The 23,128-nt window shown below is 52.3% G+C and overlaps 1 protein-coding gene across 5 annotated transcripts in view; it reads right to left on the reverse strand.

Moving 5' to 3' along the window:
* The window catches only part of LOC121232874 (protein FAM214B-like), a 53,390-nt gene that overhangs the window by 27,358 nt on the left and 2,904 nt on the right, over nucleotides 1-23,128 (reverse strand). For 3 of the 5 annotated variants that reach the window (XM_041121369.1, XM_041121372.1, XM_041121368.1), the window contains exon 2: nucleotides 20,420-20,516. The gene's annotated coding sequence lies outside the window, so the exon portion shown is untranslated. Of the gene's footprint in view, nucleotides 1-20,419; nucleotides 20,517-22,000; nucleotides 22,076-22,160; nucleotides 22,659-23,128 lie in introns of those variants that run through there. The other 2 variants (XM_041121370.1, XM_041121371.1) reach the window with 2 other exon arrangements.

The raw sequence follows: 23,128 nt of genomic DNA on the forward strand, positions 1-23,128 counted from the left end.
GCAGCACAAGCAATCCTCAGCCACCGCTATATCCGGCTCTGCAGCCCCTGGCGCTGCTCTAATCTCAGGTGCCTTCTCAGTGGGAGCGACGGTGAGGGAGGACCACAACGGAGAGCCCGAGCCCCCAGCAGAGCCGAGCCGAGGACTGGCCCCTTCCCATCCAACTTATTCCACTTGTGGCAAGGTGCAGAAATGCTGCCAACGCGAAAAAGGCTTTAGCGGAGGAAACCAGCAGCCTCAAAGCCCTGCTCGACTGGAGGAACAGCCCACAGAAAGGAGACTCCCGAAGCTGCTGGCTGGCCTCCACAGCCCCGCGAGGGAGATGCCTGGCCCGGCAGGCTTGCCAGCCCGCATCACATTCCCGGTGGGACACACACGCGGCACATGTAGGCTCCTGCTTGGCGCCTCAACGGCAATGAAGGCATGGAGGCTTCTGCCAGAAAACAAAGAGGCAGCGGCACAGCTGGGGGTGGGGAAAACTCTCCACTGCCCAAGAGGATCCCTGCAGAGGCAGTAGGATGCTGCTGGGCTCCACTGTGACTACTCACTCCATGAGCCCAAGGCGGCACCCACTCGCCTGGAGCAGGGAGTCTAGAGGGTGGGTCAGCCCCCGCTCCCTTCCCCAAGGCAGCATGTGGTAGGAAGTGCTGGAGGATGCAAGCCAGGCCCAAGACAACAGCTGGCCACGAGGGGAAAATTCCTCCGGGCTGGCCTTGCTTCATAAAAAGCTGTGTCTTTTCATCTCAGGGTAGCTGGCGCGCGCCACCTCTCCCGGGGGGGGGGGGGGGGAAGGCACAGCCGGCACCACGCCTGCAAGCTTTACCGCCAGGGGAATTTGCAGAGCCCAACAGAATTGACCTTGCAGCAGCACGACAGCCGCGGCAGTCACCCTGGGGCAACAAAGAAAGTGCCCACAGCTTTGCTGCAGGGAAAGCAAGCCCTTGGCCGCCCAGGCGCAGAGACAGTGACAGCTGGCTCCCTTCCAGTCCTCCCATCCCTCTCTGGGGCGCGGTGGCCCAAGGGATGGGGACCTCAGCCACTGGATGACCACACAGACCGGCTGCTCCATTCCAGATCTCACTGCCAACTGCAACCGATGGAAAATTTTCCACCGTTGGAGATTACAAAGTCATGTGCATGTGCAGCCGGTCACAGGATGGCCACGAGAAGCCAAATGGGTCCTGGCAGAGGGGCAGGGACCACTTCTGCTCTGCACTTGCATGACACCTGGGGTCTCCAGCCATGACCAGGGCACCAACGTGCTGCCATGTTTCAAGTTCAATAAGGACATTTGTCCAAGGGAGGCATCCCCCAGGTCCAAGCAGGACTAGACCCTCACCATACTAAGTGATGCATAGATGTTAGCATTAACAGTCCTTTTTATCTGATGTCCCAAGAGGACTGATGCCCTGGGGTTAGCGTCTGCATCAGAGGCCCTGGGGAACCCTATCCTGATCTGTTTAACTCAACCCCACTGGAAAAGCAGTTGCTTACTGTTAACTCCCATCCCGTCAGCTCCCTGTCCCAGGCCATGCGCCACGGGAAGTGTGATCTAACCACGCAGTGTGAACAGCCCAGCCCACTCTCCATCACTACAAGCAGGGTACAGAAACATGAGCCCCTGAAAAGGGGCTCTGGGGGGGCTGATGTTTTGCAAGTGGGGAGAAGACAGCACGGCAGTCAGCAGGTGATAGGACCCTTTTTGCTCCCACCTCTGCTGTCTCCTCTCTTCTCCCTCCGGCCACCACTGCATACAGCCACAGCCAGCCACAGCCCCATCTTCTCTCCTTACCAAGCCAGCTCCTTCTGTACCCCAATGCCCTGTAGCCCTCCACACTGCCTGATCCTGGATGCACAATCCTTCACCTTCCCTACATCCTTCACATGGCAGCCAGGCCCTGCATCCCCTAAAGTGTGCTCCTTTTCACTCCCACCCCAACCCCATCCTCCTCCACCATCAGACCCTGCCCTGTTTACATGCATCCCTGTGCATGTCCCCAATGTCCCCAGCTCTTTACCTGTGCTCTGTTGCCTCCTGATCACTGCAGCTCATACCATAACTTACCCTGGTCTCCCCCCATCCCCAACTGCCACCCACCTACAGCCCTGCCAGCCTGAGTCTCCTTGCACACACCCCACTGATGAGTCCCTGACACCTATCTGGGAGAGCCACAGCAACATCATCTTTCCCTACCTCCTCTGAACAGTCACCAGGGTACCGCAGAGCAGCGGAGAAGGTCCTGGGGATGCTGCATTACCCCAAGCAGCTCTGGACACAGGCATCAAAGCTACACATGGGAAGAGTGCCTGTGGTGGGGAAGGCAGCAAGGATTGTGCATGCAGCATTTACATTGTGGGAACTGCCCGTCCCCACCGCAACCCCTCTTATGATACACTTCCTTTTACTGTAAGGGCACAGGGGGAGGAGATACCACACACACACACACACACACACACACACACACACGGCTGTGCACACCCACCCAACTCACTCACCCCTTTCCGGCTGTGATTTAGAAAGTCTCAAGTCTAGCACAGGCCAGAGTGGTGACATGGGCTGGGCAGGGATTTGGGCTGTAAGGGTGAGGCTTTGTACATCTTTGATTGTAAAGAGCTGGACACATCCAGGGCTACTGGAGAGAAAGAGCATTTCCACCATGAATTCAATGTCCTGTGCCTTGTCAGGGAAAGGGAAAGTCTTTCCTTCCAGTGGGACTGAAGGTGAGAGAGAAACACCCCTGCTGGCATTAGGAAAAGGGTGTCATAGCTGTCACCTGAACACTCATACTGTTGCCTGTAATGGAAGCAAACACATGAGCGCGCAAGCCCCTTTGAAGGGAAACAAGGAGGTAGGAAGGACTGGTGTGTCCGACTGCAGGTATACCCATATGCAGGGCAGTGGGAGGCACAGCCCAGCAGCCCAGCTCCTATTTCACCCCATGGAACCAGCAAACATCCTGGTCCACATGCCCCAAACCACCCGCAGGGTCCTGCTGACAGAAGAGCCCTCTGCCTGGTGCATCCGCCACCCCCTCCACAGGGGCTGGGCTCCCACAGGGCTGCCAGGGCTCCGAGCAACGCACACGCCCGAGGATGCCCTCGGGATGGAAGGGGGCACCCACCTGGACCCCAGACATTGCATAGAGATAGTAGCATCAAGGAAGCCAAGGCTTGACTGGTGCTTCATGTCAGGTGGAGGCTGGAGAGGACCTGCCCTTGGGGCTAACTGGCAAGTGCAGCCTGCAGGGACTACGCAGCACTGGGGCACCAGCATATCAGCATCCTCCACCTTTACACAAGCGATAGTAAACAGGGATGGGCTCAAGACGCAGCTGCATCCCCAGACAACCCTCCTGAGCAGGACACGAGCCCCCACATCAGTCCTTGCAAGACACCAAGGCCCCTGTGCAAACTCTGCTTGCTGTTGCTGCTGCAGCCCATGTTTTGCTGTGCTGCTTCCGTGGGAACACACAAAGCTCAGAGATCTCAGAAACCAGCTTAACCATGGCAACCAGGTCCAAAACACCTTCAACTCTGGTGGCAGCTGTGCTGCTGGGGACACAGATGTCCCCCCAGATCTAGCCTTCCTAGGGAGACAGAGCCCGCGAGAGACCCAAGAGCTCTCCACGAACTACCAGGAGCCAGCTTGTCCCCGGCCATGCAGTGATTTACCCATGCAACTGAAAACAGACCCCAGGGGCCTCTTGGCTCAGACCACCAGACCCTGCTGCTCTTGATGCGTGCAAGTGTTGTAACAGGGATATTCAAGTAACGCAACAGTGCCCAGAGCGGTATTGAGTAACAAGCAGACTGCTGGGGGAAGGTAGAGCGCACAGTGCTCTGACAGAGACAGCAGCCCAGCATCAACGAGCCCAAGGGAAAGGCTGAGAGGAGCAACTTGAGAAGGGATCTGGGGACAAACACAAGCTCATGGGAACGTCCTAGACCTTGAAAACCCACATAAAAGCATCTGGGGAGCCTAGACATCCTCCCAGCCTCTGCTGGACAGGGAGGCAGATGTAGCTACTGCTGCGGGTCAGCTCTGCCCAGGAGCCATGGCTACATGCAGCCCCCTTTGCTCTGGTTCGTTACTCTTGCAGATGGGATGGGGCAAACACTAAAAACCCTTTGAGCACTTACACACCAGACACAGGCTTCTGCAGCATCAGGCACCAGGGTCAAAGCTTGGAGACTCAATAAATCGCAGAGCAAAGTTGTTTCTGAAGACAAGGCTGATGAGGCTGCCAGCAGCCAGCCTTGCAGAAGGACAGGATCATGAAAAGAGTAGCCATGAGAATAAAAGGCTAGCAAAGAAACAGAAAATACTGGGAGCAAGTAATTCTTTCCAAATAGTCCTTTGGGCTCATCTCAGCCTCGATCTGCTCGGGGTGGTCAGGCAGCTGGAGCCTTTAAAAAGGCTACTGGTGACTTGCCCCACAATTGCCACTGTCTCTGGGACAGGCACTACAGGGAAGATAAACCTGGAACCCTTCCAGCCAGAGGGCTTGGGGACAGTGTCCTCCCCAGCCTCCCAACAACGTGAGCACCCCCCTACAGATTACAGCTCTGCACTGCCAGCGGAGCAGGGCAGATGGTTTATCGCTCTGTGCTTTACTGCCAATGGGCTTTTTGTGCTCACACAGGGAGGGAATAACACGGTCCTCTGGAGAGATGGCTAAGATAGGTGGGGGCAAAGCAATGAGCTGGGCAATGCTAAGGCAGTGCCTCCGTCCCCCAGCACTGCTAATACCATACGGATGAGAGACAAACCAAGCCAGGAGAATGGGATGGACACAGCAACCCCCCAAACCCTCCATTCACCTACAAGCTGGTCAGTCCAACGGGCCATAAGCTGCTGCATTGCCAAGCACCCTGAGAACTGCAGAACAACACATGTAGGAAGGGACCTCAGGGGGTTTCAGTCCAGTCCTGCTCAGAGTGGGGCCAACCTTGAGCAGGTTGCTCAGGGCTTGCCCCTGGAGGTTTCCAAATGTGGAGACTGCCCCCCCTTCTCTGGGCCCTGCTCCAGAGTCTAACTGCCCTTGTGAGGAAATACTTTTCCTAATATCTAATTGGAATTTCCCTTGTGTGCTGTTGTCTCTCATCCTGTCCCTGGGCACTTCCCAGGAGAGCCTGGCTCCAGCTTCTCTCCAAACCCACATCAGGCAGCTGCCAGCAGCGGTGAGAGCCCCCTTTGCTGCCTTCCCTTTCCCAGGCTGTACAAACCTACCACTCTCAGCCTCTGCCCCTGATGTGCTGCAGCACACCAGCAGCCCCATGGCAGGGCTAGAGCTCCAGGGCATCTCTGGAGAGTGCTGGAGCCCATTAGTCTCCATCCTGCCCAGCCAAGGGTGCCACCAGGGAGGACAGGAGGTACCTGCAGCCAGCCCCGAGCAGCAGACACCTTGTCACGGTTTAACCCCAGCCAGCAACTAAGCACCATGCAGCTGCTCACTCACTCCCCCCCACCCAGTGGGATGGGGGAGACAATCAGAAGGGTTAAAGTGAGAAAACTTGTGGGTTGAGATAAAGACAGTTTAATAGGGAAAGCAAAAGCCACATGCACAAGCAAAGCAAAACAAGGAATTCATTCACTACTTCCCATTGACAGGCAGGTGTTCATCCATCTCCAGGAAAGCAGGGCTCCATCATGCATAATGGTTACTTGGAAAGACAAACGCTATAACTCCGAATGTCCCCCCTTCCTTCTTCTTCCCCCAGCTTTATATACTGAGCATGATGTCATATGGTCTGGAATATCCCTTTGGTCAGTTGGGGTCAGCTGTCCTGGCTGTGTCCCCTCCCAACTTCTTGTGCACCCCCAGCCTACTTGCTGGTGGAGTGGTGTGAGAAGCAGAAAAGGCCTTGACTCTGTGTAAGCACTGCTCAGCGGTAACTAAAACATCCCTGTATTATCAACACTGTTTTCAGCACAAATCCAAAACATAGCCCCATACTAGCTACTATGAAGAAAATTAACTCTATCCCAGCCAAAACCAGCACACACCTGCACACCTTGGGGATGTTGAAAAAAAGAGACTCACCACAACACTGAGACGAGTGGGGGCTGTTTTCATTCAAGTATTTGATCCTTGCTCTGGTTGGTAGCGATACCAAGTACCTACTTTGGTGCCTACTGCAACATACTTAGGCTATCCTGAGCCAGGAGTCCCAAGTACCTGCTCCAAGAAGTTTGGCCCTAAATACAGAGAACTTTGGATTCACTGCTGTGGCACCGATACCAGGCCTACCTCCATCATGCCCACAGGGGACCTGTCCTCAGGAGCGACGAGCAGGACCAGCAGGAGTCAAACTCAGCAGAGACCAGCTGGGTAGATGGAAACTCAGCAGCCCAGAGCAGGTTCCTGGATGAGGGAAGCAGCCATCCACGATCCCCCCCAAGCACCCCCCAGGATCTGCAGCAAAGCCCAGATCACACAAGGGATTTCAGAGCCAACAACCAACCGTGCCCCCAGATCTGCGCATCATCCCTGTCCCAGCTCTTCCCCCACGCTGTGTTCCCTCAATCTAGAGCTATCTGTTTATCCCTCTCTGCTCCAGCAGGGATCATTCATTTTTCCATCCTCTCCCTGCTCTCTCAGAGCAGAGGGGAAGGTTACTGGGCAGGATCCAACCAGGACAGAGACCTGCTCAGCTTGCCCAGGGCTGGCTGGACACCCCACTGCCTCCTGGGGACAGGGATCCACCCCATGCACCTGAGGCTGGGATACCTGGTCACCACACTTCTCCCTTGTGGTGCTAGTCTTCGGTCCCTCCTGAGAAAGCCTCAGCACAGAGGATGCCCCAGTCCCCTCTGGGACAGCAACATACCTATGGCTGGAGGAGATGCAGGCAGAGAATGAGTTCGGCACGTGGCCGAGATGGATCCTGGCCCATTCCCACTGCTCTGCTGCCCAAGCCACAGGCTCTGCCTCCACCTGCTAAGCCCTGCAGCTTTCCCAGCTCTCCTCCAGCACCCTCACCCCATCACCTGGAGGACCCAGCATGGGCTGCCAGGCCCTTGGGCTCCCTTAAAGCCCAGCCCTGGGAGAGCACCTGCCCTCTGCTTCCTGCTGACTCATTCCCCTGTGATTCACCCCCTCCTCCTGCCTGACTCACCCATTTCTGCCACAGCCCTGTACATGCACGAGCGGACGCGTGTGTGTATGTGTGTGAGTGTGTGTGTGCGCAACCTGGCCACAGTCATCAGGGCAATGCCACAAACTCTGCAAGGCAGCAAACCGGGCAGGGAGCCTGGCTGGGCTGTGGCAAAGCCCTTGTCTCCCAAAGCACCCAGTGGCAGGAGGGGTAGAGATGACGCCACTGGCTCAAGTCCACTGCAGGGAGACAGGGTAGAAAGACAGGCTGGGAGCACTGCCGTGTGCCAGCACTGCTGAGATAAGGAGTGATGCTGGGGGAGGGCTTCCTCCAGGCTCCAAGGCTGCCTTCCAGGCAAACCTGTTTGTTTTATCAGCCCTCTGGCAGCCTGACCCCCACCGCTGGCTGTGGGAGGGTTACCTGGCGCTACCACAGCTCATATCTGCAGGTGAGCTGTCTGCCCAACTAACCTGCCTTTGGGTACAGCCAAACATGCCCCTCCAGGCTACCCCCAGCTGTGCCTCTTCCCAATTTGACTCTCCAGGGTGGAGAGCTTCCTGGAAGCCAGGAAGGGATTTCTTCTAAGAATGGCTATGGTCACTTGGCAGCAGCTAGTGCCACTGCCCTTGCAGGGCCCACAGGCTTGGCCAGTTCCTGAATGTGGACAGGACAAGCTACACACATGATGCTATGTATACATGTCCTCTGCAGGCTGCTTCTCAGACTAGCAATTCCCCTAATGCTAGGGGCTGAAGCTCAAACAGGCTTTTCCCCATGTCCTTTCCCTTCACCTTCCCCCTGGCATCACCCCTTTCCAGGGGCTCTCCGGCTAAACTCAGCCTCCTTCTTGGAGGGGACCAGAGCAGACAGAGGTGATAAGAGGAAGATCACACACCGTGGCTGTGCTGGAGCCCAGCGACAGCTGTGGCGCAAGCCTCCCAGCCGGCAAGTGGCTCTGTGTACCAGAGTACATCCATCTGTGCCAAAGAGTGTGCAAGAGTGCCATCACGCACAGAAGACACAGGTCTGCACAGCACACCCGGGTGCGGACCTGTGCCTCTCCCTGCAGCAGCCTCATGGCTGGAGGATCCATTTCCTGTTGACTACCAGAGAAAATTACTGGGATCAGACACAGGCTCTTCTGTCACCCTTTCCTCTCCACATCCCATGGGTCAGTGTCATGCTGACAAGGGGCTCTGGTCCTTTCCACCCAGGAGTGCTTGGCCAGCTGCAGCATTTTTGCCTATAGTCACATGCAGGTTACTCAGGACAAGCCTTGCTGGTACTGCAATAGGACAAGTTGGTCGAGCATCACGTCCCCAGCAGGGACACACAGTCCCAGCCAGGTCAGGAGGCCCTGCCACCTGGGAATTAAGGCCAGACTAAACCATCCTTTGACCAGGGAGAGAGGGATAATGTTTTGGGCTGGGATGTCACATATTTAACAGGGACAAAGAATGATTTTCTGCCAAAGCTCAGGACTGTATGTCAGAGCTGCTAGTTTTCCCTGGATTTTTACACTCCTGATCCTCACCATGTATGCACAGAGCTTTTCTCCCTTCTCAGGGCAAAGAAAACCAAGATGCGAGTCACACGGGGTCCCGTGGGTACCAGCAACTTCCCCTGCACATCACCCTCCTCTCATCAGGATGCTTCAGTCCCCGGGGTCCCTTCTAGGGAGGCAGGGTGGGAGATCCATAGTGCTCACCGCGTGTCATCAGCAAGGTCAAAGGCAGAGCCAACACCATAGTCACGGTGTCACCGAGGTCACAGCACTGGGCAAGTGTCTGAATGAAATTCAGCAGCCACCAGCAGGACAAGCCCATCAATTAAATGCACATGCTTAAATCAGCCTGTCACCACTGAAAAGATGGGCTTCCCTACAAGCTCTGGGAGACCCTGACAGAGCAGCGATAACCTACTGTTTTGGGTTTGTGTGGCAGGGTTTTGGTAGCGGGGGAGGGGGCTACAGGGGTGGCTCCTGTGAGAAGCTGCTAGAAGCTTCCCCGGCTCCAAGTCGGACCTGCCTCTGACTGAGGCTGACCCAATCAGTGATGGTGGTAGCACCTCTGGGATAACATATTTAAGAAGGGAAACCTGCAGGGGGGGGAGATGATTGGAATGTGAGAAACACCTATGCAGACACCAAGGTCAGAGAAGAAGGAAGGGGAGGAGGTGATTCCCCTGCAGCCCGTGGTGAGACGGCAGGCTGTCCCCCGCAGCCCATGGAGGTGAACGGTGGAGCAGATGCCCACCTGCAGCCCGTGGAGGACCCCACGCTGGAGCAGTCGGATGCCCCCGAAGATGGCTGTGACTCCATGGGAAAGCCCACGCTGGAGCAGCCTGTGCCTGAAGGACTGCAGCCTGTGGGAGGGACTCCATGCCGGAGCAGGGGAAGAGCGAGGAGTCCTCCCCCTGAGGAGGAAGGAGTGGCAGAGACAATGTGTGATGAACTGACTGCAACCCCCATTCCCCGTCCCCCTGTGCCGCTGGGGGGAGGAGATAGAGAAAATTGGGAGTGGAGTTGAGCCCGGGAAGGAGGGAGGGGTGGGGGAAGGTGTTTTAAGATTTGGTTTTACTTCCCATTATCCTTGTTTTGATTTGATTGGTAGTAAATTAAATTGATTTTGTTTTTTCCCCAAGCTGAGTCTGTTTTTTGCCCGTAACCATAATTGGTAAGCAATCCTTCCCTGTCCTTGTCTCGACCCATGAGCTTTTCTTTATATTTTCTCCTCCTCATCCCACCAGGGCCAGGGGGGAGGAGTGAGCAAGCGGCTTCGTGGTGCTTTGTTGCCAGCTGGGCTTGAACCATGACACCTACATGAGCTCTTAGACAAGGCCAGCTCCCTGCCGTAGCCCCCAGCAAAGGGGAAGCTGAGGGATGTGCCCTACATCCAGTTAGAGCAGCTGGGGACTGCTCTGATTTGAGCCAGACAGTGATGATTTCCTGACAGCCCCCCATTTGTGACTAACAGAGGGGTAACACCCCATCTGCAACACCCCCCTCCAGCCAGGCTGGGGGGAAGAGCGGAGAGGAGACAGCTAAATTGCTCTTGCTTCTGACACCTCTCCCACACCAAGGGGATCCCTTGCAACCGCCTTGTGTTCCCCTTCTGCAGCCCAGGTGGCTAAGAAAAGTGGCAGAACATCCCTCCAAAGTACAGTGACAAGACCTTGCTGCCTTCAAATAGCATGTTTCAGGTCAGCAAGCTGGGAACTATCCTCAGAGAGGTGCCAGTTTATTCACCCACCTTTACATCAGTGGCATGCTTCTGTTATCAATTAATATGTATAATATGATTGAAATAACCAGGGAGCTGCTAAAGTCCTGTGTACAACCCCCATCAGTTAATATTTTAAAAAGGGAAACAATAACTAGACATGATTTAGGGTTTAGGAACTAACTACTAGACAATGGGGCTTTATGTTTATGTCAGAAAAGGTAATGGATTATGGTCTGGTCAAAAAACCTTGAAGAACTGCTTGGAACTGCCAAGATTAGGGAAGAAGTAGGCAAAAGATAATTCCTACAGGGGGAGATTGCAACCACCGACTCATTGACCACCTACTCAAATGATACCACCTACTCAAAAGAAGACAATGAAGGAAGAAGACAGAGTCTGCGCACTAATTTACATGAGGGGTGAAGAAGAAAGAACCAATCATTAAGGAAAACAACAATGAATATGTATTAGTTAAGTGTATAAATGTGAGGATTTTTAAGATAAGGGTGTGCTGTCTTGAGACAGGCACCCATTCATGTGCATCAATGAAATTAATTTGAAAATAACTTGACTCTGTGTGTTATTGGCTTGCACACTGGGTAAACGAATCCTGTTTGTGGGACAACACTTCTCCAGCAAAGGTGATGCCAGAAGGCAGGATGAGAAGAGAGGATTTGGGGCAACAACAGATGAATAAGTTCAGGCTTTCTCAATGTGGATGCTAAGCAGCAAGAAATACACAAAGTTGACGCTTTTGCTGAAACGGTTCCTGGTTACAAGAGCAGACACACAGAGCATGACTCTCAGAACAGGCCATCTACCAAGGTGAACAGAGGATGTTACAGTTTCTGGGAGCCCTGAACCAAGCCTTCCATTTCTGGGTTCTCCTTCTCACAGTGTCTCTGTGTTCCCTACAGTTCTCCCTTCATGGTGCTTGAAAAAGTAGAGCAGCCCCAAGGCTGCTAACTTAGGTGGTGGCTGCAGTGACCCAGTGCGAGTCCTGGTGCCCAGGACTCATGGAGTATTCCCTGGGACCAGCTTTCATGTCCTAGACAGAGCCCAATGAAGCATCAGCCCTTTGTTCCAAAAATCACATCCAAGGTCATCTGATCCAATGTAAGGACCAGATGTGGAATTTCTTTAAATAAAAGCTTAGATGAGCCCATGCCAGGGGATGAAGCTGAATGGCCAAGTACCTGCTAACCCAGCCTGAAAGTTTTAAGGACTAAACTGCCTTTTCTGGTCAGTAACACAAATCCAAGTTTGCTAAAATTGGAAAGCCCACCACGTGGTTCGCAGCTGGCACTCACCCTTCCTGCAAGCTGGAAACCCTATTGTCTCGGCAGCCCTGATCAGCCCCCCATCATTGGCAAGGGGATACTCTTGTTGACTCAGCACATCCTGCAGCCCTCTGTACAAGTCCTGGGTGGGCTGGCTGGCTGGCTCATGCCATCCAAAGCTCAGGATGGAAACTAGCTGTGTCCTCTTTCCACCTTGCTGTGGGAAGGGAAACAGAGGTTTCTGCCATCCATCCCTTCCCTAGCTCCTTTTGCTGGCCCCTCTGGTGCTGTGCCCTGCTGTTACGGAGGCTCACACAATCAAATCCAACAGGTGTTAAAAATCAGATTTATTCTTCAGTAAAAAGTTAGTTAGAACTCTGATAACACTTCAGTGTACCTGGCACATCTTGATTGGTCAGTTCAATTTTCAACCTGCAGCCTCTAGGGTTTGGGGTTTTTTTCCTCTCCTCCCTGCCTGGAGAAGTTTCATTTCCTGGGGGGTGTGGGTGGGGTGGGGTGGGTGTGTGTGTGCTGCCACGCCCACAAAGCACCCTGAGCAGACAAATAAGCAGAGGGGCCAGGAAAGCAGCTAGACTTGGGCTTTCCTGCTTAACTACATATGAAAAATCCAGTTTTAGCCTGGGCATGCATTGAAAAGCCAACTTCCCTCTTCTGTCAAGGCAAAATGTGCCTGCAGGCACCCAGGACTGTGTCCTCTTCTGCATTTTGGAGAGATCCCCCCTTGCAGGCATTGCCTTTTACTGTCTGCAGCCTTCACCAGCTCAGAGCGGGTCAGAGAGGCCCAAGTGCTGGCTACACCAGTGATGCTGCAAATTCAGGTACCGTGTGTTGGGGTAGCTGCAAATGTGATATGGAGGGAAAAAACAAAGCCAAACCACTCAAAAATCCCAGGGCAGGTGGCCTGCACAAAGCCTACAGTCCTGGCCTCCTGGCTCCCAGCCTTGCGTTAACATACATTCACCTCAGGATACAGTTTCAGTTTTCACTCTGGTCTTAAAGCTCCCCTTGAAGTTGCTCTCACTGACTTTCACAATCTCTTTTCTTTCTGCCTCACTTTCAACAGGGACCTCGACTGCTGCTGCCTCCCAGCAAAAGGGTCTCCATGACCCTTGTAATTCAACACACTGGGAAAGGCTCTCTATTCCTATCCACAGACCTTAAAAGCCCTCTTTGTTCCTGCTACAAACCCTACCCCATGACTGTGGCTTAACCCTTGGGGCACTGCCTCAAATAAAAAGTGCTTCATAGAAGCAAGGCAGGTTACAACATCCATGGGAAGGTGGACCTACCCTCTACCTACAAAAGAGCTGTGCTGACAATCTGCTGGTGGCTTGCAGGAGGCATCGGATACACACAAGGTGGGGGGGACATGTCTTTGACCGTCTTCATCCTCAGTACAAACAACTACCAAGCTATGTGGGGACCCTGTACCCCACACTGCTGCAGCAATGTGGGCATGGGTAGGGCTTGCAACTCTTTATAGTCTCCTGGTCTCACTCTGCCTGTCCTCAGTTCAGCAGGTTTATTACAAAACATGCTCCACGCAGGCAGATTCAGGGCCACAAGGAAGAGGGGTGAGGAAGGAAGCAGGTGGGAACAGGCACTCCCCTCACCACTCCTTCAAGGACTCCTCTGCTCCTGCCCCCAGGCACAGCCATTACTCCATGCCCAGATGCAAAGCAGAGACAACAAGGGATGCCACACTGTTACCACCATAGCCTGCGTATAGGCGAGAGCGCAGCAACAGCACTCCTGACTCTTGCCTTGTCTGAGATAAGCTCAGACCCACATCCCGAGCAGCAGCCCATAAGTCACATGTTGGAGGAAGCAGGGCCATGGGACTGTCCGTAATCATACACCCTGCACGTGGGGATGCAGAGGGGATGGAAGGTGCAGCCAGCCCTCCCTGCCCTAGCAGGATCCCTGGCACAGGAGAAGGCAGTATGGAGCAGGGCTGCTTTGCGGCACCCAAAAACGCCAGCCCTGCAGCACCCCAAAATGCCAGCTCCACAGCAGACAGAGCAGGCTTGTACTGCTGTACCCTGAAACACCACCTTGCAGCACCCTAAACTGGCATTTCCTACCAGCTGCTGCAACTTTCCCTCTGCCCCTTACCGGTCCCGCTCCGCCCCTCCCTGTTCCCCAGGCCACAGGGAAACTGAGTGAAGGTGTGCTGTCCCTGCCCCAGGGAAGGGGAGCGGGTGAACAGCCCCCAGCACCAGACAGAGTGTGGGGAGTAGGGCAAGGGCAGTACTGCCACCTCTGAAAACCTCAGTGATGGGGAGATGGTGTCTTTATCTCTCCCCATCGCTGGGGTTTTCAGAGGTGTCCTGCGCTAAGCAACTATCTGAATCACGAGCCTCCTCTGTTACCACCTCTCTTGAAGCAGAAGCTGGCCCCACTCTGCTGCCGGCCATACAGACTGCACTCAGCTCTGCTGGGCTACATCTGCCCCACGGACTGATCCACGTGCTCTCTGGCACCAGAGGGGATGGGGACATGCAGGGCTCTGCACCAGATGCATGTAACTTAGCAGGGCCCAGAAAAGAAAGGTAATGCCACATAGGAACCAAATTAAAGACCCAGATACAGCATTATAAAACAGAAGAGTGCCCTGGCTCCCAAAAGGCTGGTAGGGGACTGGACTTTTCCTTGAGAGCAGAATGTTGCATTCTTTACTTTAAAAGCTTTGTGCATTTGAGTAGAGACTTGGATTCTCCGGTCCAGCTCTAGGAGCTGATAAGTTTCCAGGTACTGCCCTCAGCCTCTCTGTTTTCACCACACTCCTCCAAAAGCCCTTTAGGGCCCTGCTCACCAGTTAAGCCTTCCCAGGACCAGGTCCTACCTACAGCCCCTGCTCTAGCTGAGCACAGCAGTGCTCCCCCACACCAGCATCCTTTAAAATCCCTAGGTCTGGTGCCATAGTAGCAAATCACCACCTATCTACCTTGTAGGCAGAGAAACTAACGATAAAGATTTGTTCATTCAGGCTCTAGTTCAGACATCTCACTGATGTTATTAAAGTTATCATTTCTTTACAGCATTTCTCAAGATTGCAATGAGGTTAAGAACCCAGCATTGTCCAGTTCAACTGGGTCACTGAATGGGAAAGCAGAGCTCATGCCGCAGGAAGATGCACAGCTGTCATGCACTGCTCATCTGCAAATCTCCTGGCATCTTTCCCCAGTCTCATGTCTCTTGGTTGCCTCGCTCCACCTTCCTGGGGACTCTCTGAAAACAGACCCTTTCACCTCTCTCCAGGGAAGCACGTTCAGGTGGTATTTGCTGCTGCTGTTATGCAAAGTATAACATTATTGCCAATATCCTTGCCCCAACTCTATCTCCCAGGACAACATAATAGTAGATTAAATTCGTTATCTTCTATCACTTTATGGCACAATCTTTTAATTTCTCTCTTAACACACATCTGAGATGTATCGAGTTTCAGGCAGGCTCACTACAAAGGAAATTCCCTGCTCTTTCCTTACAAGGATTTGTACAAGCAATACCTTTTCTTTTTGGTAGCAAAAAAGCCCAACCCAAACCAATTTAAAAAAACCAACAAAAACCCAAACAAAACAACACACACAAAAAAACACTTGGAGGTTCACTTAAAGACAGAATTTGACTTTTCTTTCCAGACCACCACTTTGGTCAGACCTTTCCTGGGCTCTGGAGGGCAGTATTCTCACTACTGCTCACACTGGTGCAGCTCCATCAGCAACATTTGGAGTTGTGTAGTAAGGAAACTTTCAAGGGTGAGAGACCTTTTCCTTCCCAGAAGCAACCAGCACATGAACACAGGCATTTCCTGGTAAACTGCTCCTCCTTGCTTCCAGCCTCTGCTACAGGGCTGGCCTCTGATAGCAGCCTTCCTACCAGAAGCACCACTGCATTTTGCTCAGTTACTCTAACAGTATGATACTGTAGGGAAACAGAATTAAACAGAGCTGTAATCTATAATAAATCATTCCTACTGAGCTGCCAGGGAGATAGCTCCCCTCTTTCTCCTGTGAAGCTATTTCAGTTCTGAAGTCTGTTTCCTCAACAAATCTAAGCCATGAAACAGCCCTTCCGTTACAGGGAACAGGCAGAGCAGCAAGAGGAGAAACTTTCAGGGTGGCAGCTTGATGCCACCGATTTCTGTTCTCTCTATCCAGATTCATCACATGGCCAGGACAGATCATTGCAAATACCTTAAGATCCCACACTGTCAGCCCAGGGGAGAGGTCGGCAGTCCAGCTCCAGACAAAAAGCCTGAGAATATTCTAGTTCCTAAAAAACTGCTCATATTTTTAACTGTTGCTGGCTCCCAGAAGATGAATTGAAAGCAAAGCTCAGACCTGCTACTTGATGCCACAACTGCTTTATTTTGTTGGCAGCCACAGCAGAGAGGACCTTGAGAATTACCCTCTTTGTCCACCACTGGCCAAGCTAGGACTCGAGTGACTCTGCTAACCTGTCTATGTGTGCTGGTTTTGGCTGGGATAGATGTAATTTTCTTCATAGTAGTTAGTATGGGGCTATGTTTTGGTTTTGTGCTGGAAACAGTGTTGATAATACAGGGATGTTTTAGTTATTGCTGAGCAGCGTTTACACAGAGTCAAGGCCTTTTCTGCTCCTCACACTGTCCCACCAGCAAGTAGGCTGGGGGTGCACAAGAAGATGGGAGGGGACACAGCCGGGACAGCTGACCCCAACTGACCAAAGGGACATTCCATACCATATGATGTCATGCTCAGCAATAAAACTAGGGGGGAGGCTGGCAGGAGGGCACTGCTCAGGGACTGGCTGGGCATCGGTTGGTTGGTGGTGAGCAATTGTTTTCATTTGCATCACTTGTCTTTCTTGGGTTTTATGTCTCTCTCTCTGTTATTTTCCTTTTCATCGCAATTTTAAATTATTATCATCTCAATTATTAAACTGTTTTTATCTCAACCCATGAGTTTTCTCACTTTTGCCCTTCTGATTCTCTTCCCCCCCATCCTGCTGAGGGGGGAGTGAGCGAGCAGCTGTGTGGCGCTTAGTTGCTAGCTGGGGTTAAACCACAACACACATACATCCGATACAGAAAGGATTTGACTTACTTCAGGTAAGTGAGGAATTCAAAGTTCTTCCTAATCCCTGGGACACTATGCCCCCGCAAAACCTTTGCGCACGAGGATACAGGACTCCCACATAACTCTTAGCAGGGAGCTGCAGGACTGCACACAAATAGGAGCTCAGAGGGATACCAGCAATGTTTGAAGGCCTAAAGTTAGCCCCAGCAGATGATCCTCTGCTCCATTCTTGGGAGCAGCGAGAACCAAACAAGGATCCAGCTGTCCTAACACTCCCATGAACAGGATCTTTGAATGCCCGACCTACTTGCAACAGAGATGGTAAGGTAAAGAGGGGATTCCTTGCATAACTCCAGTGCCAATACTCACAAGGAACCCAGGGCCCCATCTCTGAAGGGGGAGCAGCATTTCCTTGGGGTTTCCAGTGGAAAGAAGACCTACTCCTAGATCAGCTGGTAAGACCAAGGGGCAATAGCAGCCCACACATGCTAAGAGCAGGCTGAAGAATGTTAGGCTGACCACTTTCCATTGAAGATATAACCCCCACTTTGCCAGGTCTTTGAGTTTGCCAGCAGAGCATCACATCCCATTCCTGACAGAGGCAAGTCTATCCAAGGGTCTGCAAGCTGTACCAGTTTCCAGATTACTGCCAGCTGCACTAAACTGAACTAACATGGTGTCCTGGTTTCAGCTGGGATAGAGTTAACTGTCTTCCTAGTAGCTGGTACAGTGCTATGTTTTGAGTTCAGTATGAGAAGAATGTTGATAACACTGATGTTTTCAGTTGTTGCTAAGTAGTGTTTAGACTAAAGTCAAGGATTTTTCAGCTTCTCATGCCCAGCCAGCGAGAAAGCTGGAGGGGCACAAGAAGTTGGCACAGGACACAGCCAGGGCACCTGACCCAAACTGGCCAACAGGGTATTCCATACCATGGGACGTCCCATCTAGTATAGAAACTGGGGGGAGTGGGGGCGGGGGATCACCACTCGTGGACTAACTGGGTGTCGATCGGCAGGTGGTGAGCAATTGCACTGCACATCATTTGTACATCCCAATCCTTTTATCATTACTGTTATTTTATTAGTGTTATCATTATTAGTTTCTTCTTTTCTGTTCTATTAAACCGTTCTTATCTCAACCCACAAGTTTTACTTCTTTTCCCGATTTTCTCCCCCATACCACTGGGTGGGGGGGGGGGAGTGAGTGAGTGAGCGGCTGCGTGGTGCTTAGTTGCTGGCTGGGGTTAAACCATGACACATGGTTAACTCAGCCTGAATATAAGCTCACAGATATCACCTGGGTTAGACAATATCCAAATCAGAGAAGAGAGGTTCATGCTATGACCAGGTAATGGGAAAAGCTGCTGCATTACACATATACAGGAGATTTGCTGTCCCTGGAGGTATCAAGCTATTTGGTCAGCAAGGAAAAAAAAAAAAAAAAAAAAAAAAAGTGGATCCAACATGGTGAGCCTTGTGTTAAAATGCCTCTTGTCAAAAGGCAGGGGAGCCCTGAGAGGATGCTGTGAGCTTGGTGAATTGGGATCTGCAAGCAGCTCCAGCAGAACAGAGGACAAACCTTTTTTCTGGTCTTAGCCACATAATATGTCTCTTTTCCATCCCTAAGGGAGATGTAAGATCCCAGCATGGAGCAGGTATTAGTGATTGCCACAACTCAGCCAGGTAAAGGGGCTGCTCTGCTGCTGCCCCATCATGTGGTTGGGAGTTTGCAATGCATAGCAAAGCGCTGACATGCGTGAAGGACTTCTTCCTTCTTTCAACTTCCCAGGTAGATTTACCCCTGCCTCACTCTGGGTACCACTTCAGCATCAGGCTGAAGGATGAGATGGCCTGAGGCCCAGTCTCTAACTGTCTCTGGACTGGCCCCAAACTTCCCTGGCAGACACTTCAGAGGAAGAGCCATGCAGCCTGGGCAGCCACACATCCTAAGCAGCGGCTTCCCCATGTAACCTCTCCTGGCCAAATCATATCTGAGCTCTGAGGTGAAAGAAGGGCTCAGTCTGCCCCCCACAGAGGCACAGTGCTGATGAGGGCTCCCTTCCCCATGAGAGCACACCATGCAGGCGGGGTGGGTGCTGCTGGATCCCAGGCAGGCATGCATGCATGCATGCAAGCAAGCATCCAGGCACAGGGATGGGATGGGAAACCCACAGCCATCTCAGCCTGCTCCACTCAGAGCAGCGAGGGCCTGACCTTCGCATTTCTTGACAGGGGCGATAAAGACTACCAGTCCTCCTGAAACACTTCACTGTCACTCTAAGCCTCATACACCATGGCCAAGGGCCTCCTTGAGCCACAAAATCCTGAGAAAATGCAGGCAGAACTCAACTGGTTCTGATAGAAAGCAGGATCATGTCTGCCACAAGCTCTGGGTGAAGTCTCAGCTCTGTTCAGGTGAAGGACAGTGAGCAGCAGAGACCAGCAGCTGGGAAACACTCCTGTTCAATACTGCCGGTACACAGAAGGATGAGTGCATCAAGCAGCACAGGCAGCAAGCTCCCAAGGGCTTAAAACACACTGCCCTTGAGCTCCCGACGACTGCATGCAGGGTTCAATGGTCTTAACAGCACTGGTTGTGTACATCCAGGCTGCCTTCACCACACTGCCAGCAAGGTGGGAGGCAGGAACATCCAGCAAGCCTGGTGTGACGGTCGGACAAATTATAGTCAATGTCTCAAACATTCGTTAAAGAACTTTGGTGGAGAAAACGGCCTCTGTAAAAATGCTGGAGTTTTGTGAACAGGACAATGTGGCCGGAGGAGAGGGCCCCCCAGAGGGTGGGACCGCACTTCTCCAAAGCCGCAATTCCTTATCTTAAGTGACCAGGAGAAGATGCACAGCATATGCGCCTGGAGGAGGAGGCCCCACGGAGGATGGGACTGTGCTTCTATCTTAAGCGGTCATGCCAGCAGAAAAAGAGAGGCAACTCTGCGATGAACCCCCCCCAAAGCTCACCGACCGATTCCAGAGAACCCCGGGAATGGGACTGCGCATGTCGAGACCATCGACTAACACGCTATAAAAGAAGGGAGAACGAGTTCTCAGCGCGCGCCCTCCGGAACTGGATCTCTACGCTGGCTGGACCAACGCTGGACCCAGGACTGGTGAAACCCTTTCCTTCTCTCTTTCTTTCTTTCTCTCTCTCTCTCCCTCCCTCTTTTCCTTCTCTCTTTTCCACAGTCCCTACACCTCATCCTTTTAAACATAAACCGTTGACCAAGTCTGAGACTAGGAGTGGATCTAGCCGCCCCTGGGCTCCTCTCTGAGAAGGAGTCCAGAAAGCAAGGGGGTCTGCTCTGAACCTCGTGACTCAATGGGAGGGCTCTCCTTCTGACACAGTTTCATGTTCCTTTTTCCATTTCATTTTTCTATACTTCCCTTCTCTTCTCAAACAGCGGCTTAACGACATGTTGCAAGGTTCATATTGATAAGTTCACTTGTACTTGGGCAAGGTTATCTAGGTTGAATAAATGTTGATTGTTGTTTGAACTCCCCTGGTGTCGTTTCACCTTAATTCTGACAAAGGAAATCCACGAACCTGAGTCGCTCCAACTCTGGGACGCGACACCTGGGCTGTGGGAGCATCTCACCTGGGTGAGACCTACTCCACAGAGCTGTCCCTACCGGCCAAGGGGAGGAGAGGATGGGGTTCCCCAACTTCTTCACAAAGACCTGGTGAAGGATGAGAAAGCAGTAATGATTGAACAGGTGCTAACCTTGGTGTAGGGCTGAAGCAGATGGAAAAGGCACCTCTCAGCTGTCAGCACCTGCAATGTGGTCTTGAGGTTGCTTGTTCCGGCTGTGTTGGGTTACCTGGAAAGACAAGCATACGGATACACGTTCAGCTCAGCTGGGAAATACCCTGCCCACACAAGACCTTCCAAACACTGGGCAGGTAGTAATTGCTCATCCAAGCCAAGCGAGTTTGTGACATATGGATAGAACTGAGGGACCCCGAGCACCCCAGCACCTCAAAGATCCCGCCATGTCTTTTATCAGTGCTGAGGCCACTCCTCTGACTATAGCCCACCCTCCCTCCCTCCTGGGGTTCCAGTTATCACCCTGGTTTCCTGCATGACTCTGGATGGGTGCACAGTTGATTCCCCAGAGAGGGCTGCTATGGTTGCTGCCACTGTCCCCCTTCCCCAGATTTCAGTGGGAAGTCCTTTCTGCACCCTCAGCTTTGTTCTTCTCCACCCACTGCAGCTATACATTGCTCCACCACACAGGCTTTGCCAGTACTTGAGTGGGTACACTGGCATATGGTTTAGCTGCAAGAACAGGCTCTGGCTGTGGTCTCCACAGGCCACCCACTAAACCACCCCACGGGAACACAGAGCCAAGGCAAGAAGGGCTAAACTCCACTGCTGGGGAGACACTGCTCCTAACAACCCAAACAGACCAAGCCAAATCCAATGCTGTAGCGTTTCCCAGACTACAGCGAAGGGGGAAAACGACAACTACTTAATAGAAATCTCCAAGAGGTCTGCCAAAACCCTCACAAAGACATTGTTTAAGACTCCTCCCCAGGCTCCCAGTGCTGTAATTACAGACTACTGGAGATTGCACTGTGTGGGGGCTAGGTCCTCATGCCCAGCAGGTCCTGAAAACCAGGACAATATCAGCCTCCCCAAAAACAGGTCTGACATTCCCCCAGCCACAGGCACGATCAGCAAAAGCTGCTTAGGGGCAGTCCCTGCTCCCTAGCTTGCCCTCCTGCACAGGCTACCACCCTGCGGTACCACCAGCAGCACAAGACAGCTCTGACCAGAGCCGCAGCAGCATGCAGAGTGCTGCAGGCAGATGATCAGCCATGCCACCAGTCCCCCAGAAGCACAGCCTTTACATTGTGATGCAGGGAGGCACCCCATACTAGCTTACTGGTGTACCAGTCCTTAAAACAATTGTGAAGGCACCCAGAATGTTTCTGCTTAATGTCACCTTCATCTACACAGCTAGCAGGTCAACCTGCACTGGTATCCCAGGAGAGGTCCCACCTGGAAGATCTACCAGCTGTGCCTGCTAGTCACCAGGGCTATGTTTTTGGAGAGCTTACAAGCAGAACAAGCCCAGTAAGTGTAGCATGTGTATATGTAAATATACACATATTTAAAACCCTCCACCAATTCCCTGCTCTACCACACTACCTTTCAGAGAAGGCTCTCAAAAGACTCTAAGCCTGAGCAGTGATAAGAATTACTTCAAACATGGCTGAAGTACTGCCACAGCACAGAAAGTGACAATGATGCATCTGACAGGGACAGGTTGAAAACACTCCCCAGGAAGAATGCAATTACCCCAAATGGACTGAGGCCAGGAGATCTGGATTATCATCTCAGCTCTTGCATAAAGGGCTTTGCATCTTTGTTCACTTCCAAGAAGAATCACAGGGTTGACATCAGCCCTGGCCTGGGACATGGATTTGTTACTAAAAAGCACTTCCAGCTGAATCACTACCTGTACTTTTTGCAGCACACAGGACTCCTTTGGAGGCTTCCCATCCAAGTATTGTTCTACCATCACACTGCTTAGCTGGGGGGGGGTTGTCCAGGCCACAACACAGGAGAGTATGACTGCAAACCACTGGCCAGTCCTGAAAAACCTCTCTGAAACACAGAGCATGTGAGCTCAGCTGCTCTTCATTCAGGATTCACAACCAGCTGAGGACACTGACAGAAACAGGAGTAAAACATGTTAATTGGCAGCTGGGCATTCACGAGGCCAAGCAAGTGAGACTATGAAAGAGAGGAGCAAAGGCAAAGGGAGGATGAAGATTTGCAAGGAAACTTCCCAAAGAAAATAATTTTTAAAGCAAACCTCAAACTTTGTGAGACCAAGTTCTCTGGAGGTTACAGTCACCTGGCTCACTTGCTCATGAGCAAAAGCAAAATGGAAAAACAAAAGAAGAGACCTGGGCAGAAATAAGGCTTCAGGGACCAGAGCTGCCAGGTGCTGCACGCAGAAGGATCAGAAACACATGATGGTGTTACCAGGATGCAGGGACCTACACAACTCACTGGAGGAAGGGGGTCCCTGGGAGTGATGTGCAGTGGAGAGGCATCAGGGAAAACCCTCCCACAGAAGACTCTCACTGCCAAGTAACCCACAACAACGCTCTCCACAAGCCATCTGTCGTGGCTCCCTTTGGGATTTCTCCCATGTTGCCCTTCACACCTGTCCTGCTTCAAGCCTGACTCATTAATTCCTCCAGCCATGGAAGCCTCTGATAATTTAATTACAGCTCCATCGACAGTATGCTGAGGATACCACTTTTCTAACAAATACAGCTTCACTTTTTCCTTTCACATCTGTGGTCGCATACCTACCGATGATTCATTTTCTTGTTCTGCATTCAGGAAGTGTCCTAGCCCCCAGGCACTGTGCATTTCCAGACAGCACACAATGGTGCTTACCAAATCTAAAAG

This window comes from Aquila chrysaetos, assembly GCF_900496995.4.
Source record: "Aquila chrysaetos chrysaetos chromosome W unlocalized genomic scaffold, bAquChr1.4 W_unloc_1, whole genome shotgun sequence".
Classification (NCBI taxonomy): Eukaryota; Metazoa; Chordata; class Aves; order Accipitriformes; family Accipitridae; genus Aquila; species Aquila chrysaetos.